The sequence below is a fragment of the Sitophilus oryzae genome, unplaced genomic scaffold (genome assembly GCF_002938485.1).
Source record: "Sitophilus oryzae breed Bouriz unplaced genomic scaffold, Soryzae_2.0 scaffold_1109_pilon_pilon, whole genome shotgun sequence".
In the NCBI taxonomy this organism is placed as follows: domain Eukaryota; kingdom Metazoa; phylum Arthropoda; class Insecta; order Coleoptera; family Curculionidae; genus Sitophilus; species Sitophilus oryzae.
This window is the reverse complement of record NW_022145737.1, coordinates 363,342-374,859: the sequence shown is the minus strand read 5'-3', so window position 1 is coordinate 374,859 and position 11,518 is coordinate 363,342. Positions and strand designations below refer to the sequence as shown.

Below are 11,518 nucleotides of genomic sequence, written 5' to 3'. Positions count from 1 at the left end.
TTGTACATAAACTCCACATTGTGATTTTACACTTGTTCAAGTCCATATGTAAAAAAAATACACGTAAATAAAACATTTCTTGCAAATCGACTTGGTCACTTTATCTTGTTTACCAACGATATACAAAATATTGCTTTTATTATCTTTATTCCCCGACAAATATGTTTCTAATTATAATTTATTTTATATAATATTTAGAAAACTCATTTTTTTCGTTTCTATTTATTTCTTTACCCATGCAGTAACTATTTATAAGCTATACAGGCAAGTTTTAATAATAGTCTGTTTCAAATTTCCCGCGAAAAAATTACGAAAATTTAAAGGGACAAGCGAGACGAGGTCACCCTCCCCACCACTCAAACATGAAAGGTACCGCGCGAACTGTCGTCTCTTGTCTTATCTACTCTTTGACTGAGTTGAATTTGTTCTCTCTATTTTTGTTTACATTTCGATTTGAGGTAATGAATGAAGCTTTACTATACCGGGTGCGCCTCAAAAGTGGCTCACCCCTCTAACTTTTATTTTTCAAGAAAAAAAACAGATTTGGTATGTTAGTATATGATATAAAGTAGGATTGATTGACGTATTCAATTGTTTTTGGTCACTTCCTGTTTCACCGGAAATGATGACAACTTTTGATTTTTAAATCGCACCTTCGGTATATTTCTACTTTATTCGATAGGAAATGGGAGACTCTGAATAGAGTGACATATCATATGTTAACTTTTGACATTTTCTGATCGTATTTTAAATTTCAATCTAGAGTACCATGGCTGTGTTAAAAACACTAACTTTTAATCAAGGAGCCTTAGAAAAATAGATTTGATCCTCGAATGTTTTTCGTGTTTTATCCTGACCGCTTAAAAGATGCCTAAATCGTATTTTTAATCATATCTCAATATTTTCAAACGGAACAAGGGTGGCTCATTAGCATATTTGGAAAAAACATTTTTATACGAATAATTTGGTACCACACACTTGGTATTTCGAGTCAAATTGTCATTTTGAACTGCATGTTACAATTTCAAATAAACCATATGAGAAAATGTCAAAAGTTGACGTATGATATGTCATTTTATTCAGAGTATCATTTTCTATCGAATAAAGTAGAAATATACCGAGGGTACCATTTAAAAATCAAAAGCTGTAGTCATTTCCGGTGAAACAGGAAGTGACCAAAAACAATTGAATACGTCAATCATTCCTAATTTATGTTATATACGAAAATATAATTCTAATTCTCGTTTTCTTAACTAAAAAAAAATAAAAAAGTTACAGGGGTGAGCCCCTTTTGTTACGCACCCGGTATAGTGGTTCTTGAATTATCTATCACTGAACAAATTTTAGTTATTCTAATGTAAATTTTTAATAAAGATTTTTTGAAATAAAATAATCAAGTCAATCAAAAGAAAAAAATCGAATTTATGGTTTCTTACAATTTGCGCCTTACGTGCAATTAGAAATAATTATAAAATACCTTGTCTACTTGTGTTTAGCGGTAATAATCAAAGGTAATTAAATCAAACCCCATAGAGTGAGTCAATTAAGTTAGTGTGTTACGCTCTGAGGCGCGATATGCGTATTAATGCAATGAAAGAAGTAGACAGAATGTGAAAAATAAAAGTTCTTAAGTAATTGTTTAGTAATAAATTACTTTCAATGTGATTAATTTAAAACTGTTTCATTGATAGAACGTCTTGGCGATAAAGTTATAGTAGTACTATATTATTTACAGATAGGGGAATTTCTGTAATATTGTGACACTGATAAACATAAGTGCTTCATCATTCCAAAATTTTAAGTAAACGTATTATTAACTATAAAGCTTCATTCAGAACGTCGAAATTAGTGGAATAAATTAGTGGTTTCAATTAGCCTAGAAGTTTGTTCCTTTAATTTCAAATATTCAGAATGTCAAAATTAGTGGTTGCCATTTTCAATTAGTAGAAAAAGTTAACAAACCTTCAACTTTTCCACTAATTATGCTTCAAAATTCGCGAGACATCATTTTGGCCTTTGATTATTATCGGCCAAAAGAAATGGTGGTGAGAAATTAAAATTTGATTGTTTTATAAGCTAAACTAGCGTGTACCAGCGACTTCGTTCGCGTCGAATTAATCATTTGTAATGGTGATGATAAAGCAAAGCAAGAATTTCCATTAACATACAAACTGGAAAAAATTTTCTCACATTTATGTCAGCATGAGAAAAAATAATATGGCGATATTATTATATAACTTGGTAATATTTGAGGGCTAGTTTCATCTCGTTGGAATTTGACTTTCGAAAAATCCGTTTGCCATAAATAAGCTTTTTACGTCAAGCAGTTTAAGCAGAATCGTGGTTAAGAAATTACCCAACTGTTTGGAACACCCTGTATGATTTTTTAAAAAATTTCCAAATATGTAAAAAACCAAATAAATTATGCTTGTCCAAGCGTTTCCCCGAAAGACTAACCGTTTTTTAAATAACAAATATTGTAATATTTTCACCCTCTTGGAATTTGAGATTCGAGAAACCCCTCCTTATTGAACCTCTGCACCCCACAGTCAATCCGTTTGCCAAAAATCAGCTTTGAACGTCAAGCAGTTTAAGCAGAATCGTGATTACTCAATGGTCATATTTTATGAAACACCCTGTATAAATTTATAAAAAATCTAAAAATATGTAAAACAACAAAATAAAATATACGCGTTTAAGAGTTTTTTCGAAAAACTCACCGGTTTTTAAATAAAAAATATTTTAATATTTGAGGGATAGTTTCACCCCCTTAGAATTCGAATTTCGAAAAATCCCTTCTTATCCAACCCCTACACCTTAAAGTCAATCTGTTTTCCAAAAATCAGCTTTTTACGTCAAGCGCTTTAAGCAGGATCGTGATTAATCAATGACCAGATTTCTCGAAACACCCTGTATACATTTTTAAAAATCTTAAAATATGTAAAAAAAGAAAATAAAATATACGTGTTTAAGCGTTTTTTCGGAAACTTGACCGTTTTTTAAATAAAAATATTGTAATATTTGAGGGGTGGTTTCACCCTCTTGGAACTGGAATTTCGAAAAATCCCTTCTTATTGAACTTCTACACCCTAGAATCAACCTGTATGCCAAAATTGAGCTTCTTACGTTGAGTGGTTTGAGCAGGATCGCGTGATTAATCAGTATGTCAGTCCCTTAGGATTTTATATATTAGTATAGAAGATAGGCTTGGATACAACTGACTACCGCAAGCTTTTGCTAGGATATTCTATTAATTTTAATTGTTTTTTAGACAATGTGAATGATCGTAAACTAAAAAGTATAAAGTGTAATTGTAACCACTAATTTATTCAACTAATTGCGAGGTTCTGAATGAAACTTTACTATTTACTTTTGCCAAAAACGTTTAACGTTTACGTTTACCAAAAAAAAATGTATATATATTTTTTCAGATAATTTTTTTAAAAGCCTATAAATTTTGAAACCCATTCTGTAGAAAATCACCAATCTCTGTTTTGATTTTATCATTTTTAAACATATTTTTCGATAGAGTGTAAAATTTTGAAATCTGAATGAGCATTATTATCGTATTATTTTGGTTTAGATTTAAATGGAGCTTAAAATGAAAAACATAGATTTTTTGAAACGAAATATTTGTGGAATTTAGTTCATAATATTATTAATAATACATTGTTATTAATTACACTTTGATATACCGGGTGGCGTCTCAAAAGTGGCTCACCCCCTATAACTTTTTTATTTTTTCAGATAAAACAACGATATTTGGTATGTTAGTATATGACATAAATTGGGATTGATTGACGTATTCAATTGTTTTCGGTCACTTCCGGTTTCACCGGAAATGACTACAACTTTTGATTTTTAAATGGCACTCGCGGTATTTTTTACTTTATTCGATAGAAAATGACACTCTGAATCGAATGACATATCATATGTCAACTTTTGACATTTTGGCATTTGATTTATTTGAAATTGTAACATGCGATTCACAACGACAATTTGACTCAAAATACGAAGTGTGTGGTATCAAATTATTCGTAAAAAAATGCTTTTTCCAAATATGCTAATGAGCCACTCTCATTCCATTTGAAAAAATTGAGATATGATTAAAAATACGATTTGGGTATCTTTTAACCGGCTAGGACAAGACACTAAAAATATTAGACGATCAAATCTATTTTTCCAAGGCTCCTAGATTAAAAATTAGTGTTTTTAACACAGTCATGGCGCTCTAAATTGAAATTTAAAATAGAATTTGTTTTTGAGTGACTATCTCAAAAATTGACATATGATATGTCATTCGATTCAGAGTGTCATTTTCTATCGAATAAAGTAAAAAAATACCGAGGGTGCCATTTAAAAATCAAAAGTTGTAGTCGTTTCGTTGTAGTCTTTGAATAAGAAGACTAAGGAAGGAGCATAATGCTATCCATGTATTCATGCATGGTGGGCGGAAAAAGGACTCTAGGATGGGTATCCTTGACAGTTCTGTTTGACGATTCATTTGACACATTTGAATTTGTTTTGAAATTTTGTGGATTTGTCAGTCTTTACAGAGCTTATTTTATGTTATTTATTATTTATTCTACTACTGATAGTTGTATAAAGGTAGTAAATCTAGATGGAAATTGTGGCAGAACTTAAATTAACAGTGATACCATCGCGATTTATCGAAAAAGACTCTAAAATAGTTGGTTGTGTAGCGTGCGGTAGATCTCGGCAAAAATCGAGTGAAATAATGGAACAACTTTTCGCTAATAAGTTACTATATAATATACATACGTGTATTTGTAATATACATATTGCATTTTTACTTTTATTTACTACTTGTCAAAGATTAGATGTCAAAGAATTTAGATACGTCAACTTTACTTACCTGCTTCAGTAGCGTATCGGATGTTTGTGTTAATTAATAATTATTAAAACTTATCTATTTTTATTATAACAATATGTTTTTATAACAATTTTAATAACTACCAACATTTATTCACAACGTAAAATAAAAATAAAAATTATTGAGTCTACCTCACGTCTACCCTACATCATAGTTTTACATTTTTTAAATAAAATTAGAACGGCACTGATAAACAAAAGATTTTTGATATGCTCCTTCCTTAGTCTTCTTATTCAAAGGTTGTAGTCGTCGGAAGTGGTGACCGAAAACAATTAAATATGTCATATATACTAACATACCAAATCTCGTTGTTTTATCTGAAAAAATAAAAAAGTTATAGGGGGTGAGCCGCTTTTGAGACGCACCCGGTATTGGTTTGTCGTTCATATTTCATAATTTACAGGTAAATTGTATTTTCTGTAATTTTTTTTGTGGATCTATATTATATAGGGTGTTAAAAGTGGCTCACCCCCTATAACTTTTTTATTTTTTCAGATAAAAAACGAGATTTGGTATTTTAGTATGACATAAATCAGGGTTGATTGACGTATTCAATTAGTTTCGGTCACTTCCTGTTTGACCGGAAATGACTACAAGTTTTGACAAAACAAAATGACATTTTTTTCATTTGACATTTTCCCTTAAATAAATAGTATTTTCAATCTCAAGCTATAGAGCCACGACAATTTTACTCGAAATTTCCAGCAAGTATGTGGTATCAAATTATTCGTAAAAAAATACTTTTTCCAAATATGCCAATGAGCCATCCTCGTTCCATTTGAAAAGAATGAGTTATGATTAAAATTACGATTTGGGCATTTTTTAACCGGCCAGGAAAAGACACGAAAAACACTAGACGATCAAATCTATTTTTCCAAGACACCTTGATTAAAAATTAGTAGTTTTAACCAGGGTTGGCATGATTTAAATCAAATGATTGAAATCATGATTTAAATCGTGATTTAAATCAAGTGATTTTTTTAATTTTAATCATTGATTTAAATAAAAAAAAATAATTTTATTAAAACTTTATTATAAATTAAAAAATAACTGTAGAAGTTATGAAAATGTGTCCTAGAAAACTATAAAAAATATTTCTATAAAAGATATAACAGATAACAAATCGAAAAGTAATTGTAAATGTTATAAAACTATATAAAAATATCTATTCATCAATTTAAATGTTGGACCGATTTTTGAAGTAATTTCGTGTTCCATTAGACCGCTAAACGCAGGGATTTATTTTAAAATTTATGTATAAGTGACAAAAATTCGCTGTTCGAATACATATCATTCGCAGTCTAGTGCAGAACTAGGTTCTTCTGGTATATAGATTATATCTTCATTCCCGAGAATCTATAATAATAGTTGTCAGGCAATATGTTGTTTTATATTTTTTTGAAATGGTTGTATTTTTCCAAATTCTTACCGACATTTTGATCTGCAGTAAGTATTTTACACTTTGACATTAGATAATACTAATTTCATTCTCGACTTAGTAGAGTATTGTTTTATTAGGAGTAAAAATTATACTTTTTTTGATGATGCTGTACGTTTGAAGGACCATCGTAAAGCTATTCCGACGTTACAAGGAAGCACAAAAAGTACATTTTTACTGCTAATAGAATATGCATACTATTTTTTTAAAACATTACAAATCATTTTTAATCAATTTCAAACATTGCAAATAATATAAACAGCAATCGAGCAAGAGTTTGTACACTCGTTGAATTTGACACTTAATATCAGTTTAATAATATATTTTTGTACTTTTGTGCTTGGGCTTAACAGTGCTTTACTTTTATACCTGAGGGTATAAAAACCAAACCAAACCAAACCAAAAATTAATACTTTTGAGACGTTTGAAAAAAAATCCTTTTGATCTGAAGCGAGCGACTTTTTTGCGAAATATATTGGTGACCGATGTGGAAAAATGACAAAACGCACCCTAGAATTATTAATGTTATCGATAACGGGCAGAGTTATAAAGATTTAGCCATTTAGGATAGGACTTTAATTGGAAATAAGTCCTAGTCATTTGGAAATCCGATTTAAATATTGTTTTGAATTAAAATCAAAAAAATCTGATTTGAATCAAATAAATCTGATTTTTTGTTTTTTTTTAAAAATCATGATTTTTTCCAACCCTGGATTCTCTAGACTGAAACTTAATAATATTTTCGAATTGTGATCTTCATGTGTGCAACAAAAAATTATTTCTATAATGCATTTTTTTTCAAAAAATGATACTATAAGTGATATTTAGATACTTTAATAACACAAAAAAGACTTATATAGTTAAAACTTACTGGTATAGTAGTAAAATATTGCGTCCAATACACTAGTGTCCCTGATTTCACAAAAAAAAAACACCATCAACCGTATTTGAACACCCACAATTCGTTTTTGATTAATGTTAGAACTTAATTTTCAAAAAAATTAACTAATTTTCTGAACAATTTTCGATATATACATTTAATAATAATAAAAAAACGCGATATTTTATTTTAATAATTTTAAAATTTATTTTACAAATGCAAGAGAAAAATTGGGAGCCTCGGTATAATCTTAGATGCGATTCAATGCGATCCGCGGTTAGTTTGAAACTAACCTTCTTGCCGCCTTTATAATTAGACTCATACAACCGTGAGAGAGACAGAGAGGGAAGATACGGTCTGTCTGTCTTTGTCTCGTGTCTTGCTAGACAGGCCGGCGACAATTGGCGGAAAATGACTGCGACTTGAACGAGGTGTAAAAATTGTTATGATTCTTTTACCCCCGACGGCTACACCGAATTATTTCCCTTTAGTCGCTACAGAGTTAGAGTTACCTCTATTATTTTACATAATTCAATAGAAAATAAAATGTTTTTATATATAAATATATTAAATAAAATATACAGGGCGCCTTCTCTTCTCCTCACCGAAAAATAAGATTTATTTTTCGTATATTAACATAGGCCCCATTCTGCTTTGTTTCGTAGCTACAGCAAGTTAGTCTTCATTTTTTTTTCGAATTACTATAATTTTCTTCCAAGTGCTTTTAGCGATTCTAATGAAATTTTACCAATGAATCAAACCAAACCATACCTTTCTATTGTTAATCTAAGCATATACCAGTGATCCCTTATCGATAACCATAACCATAACCCACTTTTTTAGTAAACTAACAGTAACTTTTACCCTCAAAATTTCATTCGAATCGCTAGAAACACTTGGAAGAAAATTATAACAAATCGAAAAAAAAATGAAGAATCGGACCTATGTTGATATGAGGAATCTCCTCACGAGAAATGGCACATGTTTTTTGAAACATCCTGTATAGTAGAAATTTCTTAATAGACAATGAAAAAAATATTACTTAAAAATCAATTTAAAATTTTTCCTGAAAAATATTTTTTTTACATTACTAGAAAATGAGTATTTTCAAATAAACCTTTTTGTTGATATATTTTCAATTTTATTTGCTTTAGAAAATGTATTTTTATAATAAAAAAAGCATAAAAAATTTAAAATAATGCCTACCTTTAAAAAATATTTTTTATAACTAACCGATTTAGCTAACAGGGAGACACAATAGATAGTTATATTATATTCTATATTAGCACACACTAGCGTACAGTCTTAGCAACACTTGTCTAGCTACAGGTAAGACAGATTTGGGATAAGTAAGATATTTGCTAAAATAGAGTCAAACTTTATAGTGTATTGCTTATGCAGGGCCGTACTCAGGAGAGCTTTCATTACGAGGCGTTTTTTAAAATTTCGATTTCGGGTAGTATCTTCTGTAGTATCTATTTAGAACATTTTTTTTATATTTAAAAAATATATTCAAATTTTAATTGTATTTTTTTTATAATTACTTTTTGTATTCTTGAATTTCTATTTAATTCGACATTTTAAATAGTTTTTCTTTTTGTTCTTGACGAAAGGGAGATACCTATACCTCCTGTAAACTTTAAGATTTTTTTTGGTTGTTAAGCATTGTGGTTTGCATCATATATTAATGCAACAAAAGTTTTTTTTAATACAGTCTCATATAAATAAATGTATTGCTCAAGTATCTGTTGAGGTTAGTAATGTAACGCTATCGCTTCTTTGATTTTAATGAACATAACATAAGTAAAATCAAATAAAAAAAATTGAGGCTTTTTGGTTCTACCTTATTTAGTAATTATTGTTATCAGGTAATTGTTAATTTTGAAGTTTAACTTGAAATAATGTCATTTTAACAGAATTCCAACGGTTTTTTTCTTTGAATAAGAAGACTAAGGAAGGAGCATATCAAAAATCTTAGGTCCACCGCGATGAGCCTCAAATATGGCCGACTTAAATTCCGGTTTATCAATGCCGTTCTAATTTTTACATTTAAAAAATGTAAAACTATGATGTCGGGTACACGTGGGGTAGACTCAATATTTTTTTTTTTATTTTACGTTGTGAATAAATGTTGGTAGTTATTAAAATTGTTGTAAAAATATAAAATTGTAATAAAAATAGATAAGTTATAATAATTATTCATAACCAAAAACATCCGATACGCTACTGAAGCAGGGAAGTCAAATTGACGTATCTAAATTCTTTGACATCTAATCTTTGACAAGTAGTAAACAGGGGCCGGAAAGTGAAATAGCAAAAGCGGTTCCACCGTTTCCACGGAAATTTCAAATAAAATAGTTCCAGCCTCGGGCGCTAGGTGGTAGTGCAATTAATTTTTAGGTTAAAAAATTGCTACTAGTTATTGCCAGATGGCGTTCAATCAGATTTTTTTTGTAGTTTCCATAGTTTCCAACGGCCATTGTCATATTATTGTCAAATTCTCAAAAAATATTGTCGTTGTCATAGCGCCAATCATAATATTATCAAAAATAATTATCAAAACCATCAAAACGTTTTTCAAACTAATTTGTTATATATGTTTTTATTAGACAATTCATTTTGTTTGTGGCCTAAAAAATATAATGTAAGTCATTTATTTTTGCTATCATTTAATTACCTATTTATATTTACTCCATTTACAAAATTTTGGGCGTATTACGTTGGTCTTGTTTATTATAATAAACGATGTTTAAATATTTGATTTATAATTAAAATCTTAAATAATAAATAATATTTACACATGTTTGGCTTTAATTTTATTTAATAATTGTATAAATTATACTGTTAAATCTTATTTTTTACACATCACAACGATACTTGTTATTAGTATTGTTGAATTTGTGTAAAAAATAAGATTTAATAATCAAATTTAATTATATATTTTAGAGTAGAATTCACTAAATACGCTCATTTAAAAAGCCCGCGCTTCGATCTATTTAAAACAAGCCCTACTCAATAGATGGCGCCACTTCTGTAGGACCATTTTTCAGTATGGCAGAGTCCATTCTTTTTCTAGCTAGGTATATTCTTTGGTAGTAAATAAAAGCAAAAATGCAAGAAAAAATATATAATTAGTTAATTTAAGTGAATTTCATAAATGATCAGTTTACTACACGTATGTATATTATATAGTCACTTACTAGCGAAAAGTTGTTCCATTATTTCACTCGATTTTTGCCGAGATCTACAGCACGCTACACAACCAACTATTTTAGAGTCTTTTTCGATAAATCGTGATAGTGTCACTGTTAATTTAAGTTCTACCACAATTTCCATCTAGATTTACTATCTTTATACAACTATCAGTAGTAGAATAAATAATAAATAACATAAAATAAGCTCCGTAAAGACAAATCCCCAAAATTTCAAATCAAATTCAAATGTGTCAAATGAATCGTCAAACAGAACTGTCAAGGATCCCCTCCCTAGAGTCCTTTTTCCGCCCACCATGCATGAATACATGGATAGCATTATGCTCCTTCCTTAGTCTTCTTATTCAAAGGTTTTTTTAGACGTATCTGTTTAAAAAGTCTAAAATGTTCTTGAATATTTTATTTTGTAGATTTTTTGGTGAAGAGGTGAATCCTCCACAGAGGTATAGACATTTTCTACTATATTTATTTGTATTTTTTGAGATTAATTATGAACTAATACACCTGATTGAGCTTCTTACGAATATATCACCCTTAGGGTGAGCCAAAAAAACTAACCTATGGAATTTACGGGTTAAAATGAACCTAATAAAACCGAGAAAAAAATATCCCCGGGCTCAGGATTTTTAGCTCAGTTTTAAAAGGTGTCGGTGAACATTCAAAGTTTTTCATTTATATAACACGTAAAAATATCTTTTTCCATTAAAAGGTCCATAACTTTGAAACGGTTTACGATAAAAAAGGTTTTTTTTGGCTCACCCTAATCACCCTATATTATTTCTAGAACAGAATATGCGTAAAAAAAAACAAGATTCTGTTGTTAAAATCAAAATACGTATCTGTCGTGTATTTCCATACTTCGTAGAAAATTGGTCCAAAATTTTGATTTATTCTGTCGCGATGTTTTAAATTTTAAATTCCCCATCGTCTGAGTCTACATCGAAAAAAAATCGGTGAGAAGAACCTTCAAAATAAAGTTAATAAACTGCGAAGCAATGCGGGCGCTTCGTTTTTTTTACCTTACATGAACCCCAACAGAAAAATTATAATTATATTACTGTTTCTTGGTTTTTACTTGGCTAAAATATCTATTC

The 11,518-nt window shown here is 29.5% G+C and overlaps 1 protein-coding gene across 4 annotated transcripts in view; it reads right to left on the bottom strand.

Annotated features, from left to right (window-relative positions):
* The window catches only part of LOC115881187, a 52,851-nt gene extending 44,307 nt beyond the window's left edge, over positions 1-8,544 (bottom strand). For 2 of the 4 annotated variants that reach the window (XM_030898595.1, XM_030898605.1), the window contains exon 1: positions 7,204-7,531. The gene's annotated coding sequence lies outside the window, so the exon portion shown is untranslated. Of the gene's footprint in view, positions 1-7,203; positions 7,533-8,418 lie in introns of those variants that run through there. The other 2 variants (XM_030898601.1, XM_030898609.1) reach the window with 2 other exon arrangements.
* Between the last annotated feature and the right edge of the window lie 2,974 nt (positions 8,545-11,518).